The sequence below is a fragment of the Etheostoma spectabile genome, chromosome 5 (genome assembly GCF_008692095.1).
Source record: "Etheostoma spectabile isolate EspeVRDwgs_2016 chromosome 5, UIUC_Espe_1.0, whole genome shotgun sequence".
Classification (NCBI taxonomy): Eukaryota; Metazoa; Chordata; class Actinopteri; order Perciformes; family Percidae; genus Etheostoma; species Etheostoma spectabile.
Window position 1 is genome coordinate 23,733,995 of NC_045737.1, and position 286 is coordinate 23,734,280.

General features: G+C 39.9%; 1 protein-coding gene across 1 annotated transcript in view; it reads left to right on the forward strand.

Annotated features, from left to right (window-relative positions):
• The window catches only part of LOC116689899 (transmembrane protein 132D), a 30,688-nt gene that overhangs the window by 27,821 nt on the left and 2,581 nt on the right, over positions 1-286 (forward strand). The window lies entirely within an intron of this gene.

Genomic DNA, 286 nt, shown 5'->3' on the forward strand with positions numbered 1-286 from the left:
TTCCATACTCCTCGCATAATGATAGATGGTGAAGAAAAGTCTGAGAGGGGTTTACTAAAAACACCAAAACATCGTCTACAAATAGTGAGAAGTGATGCTGTGTACAAATGCATATTGGTTACACCATAATTGATTGGCAAATAGCTTGAGCCATAGGCTCTAGATAGAGGACAAATAGATCAGGACTCAAGGGTGCGTCCGGTTAAGACTCGGACTGAGGGGTTAGAATATAAAAACTTTAATCACACCAATGAAAGTTTTACCAAAGCCCATCACCTCTAAGACT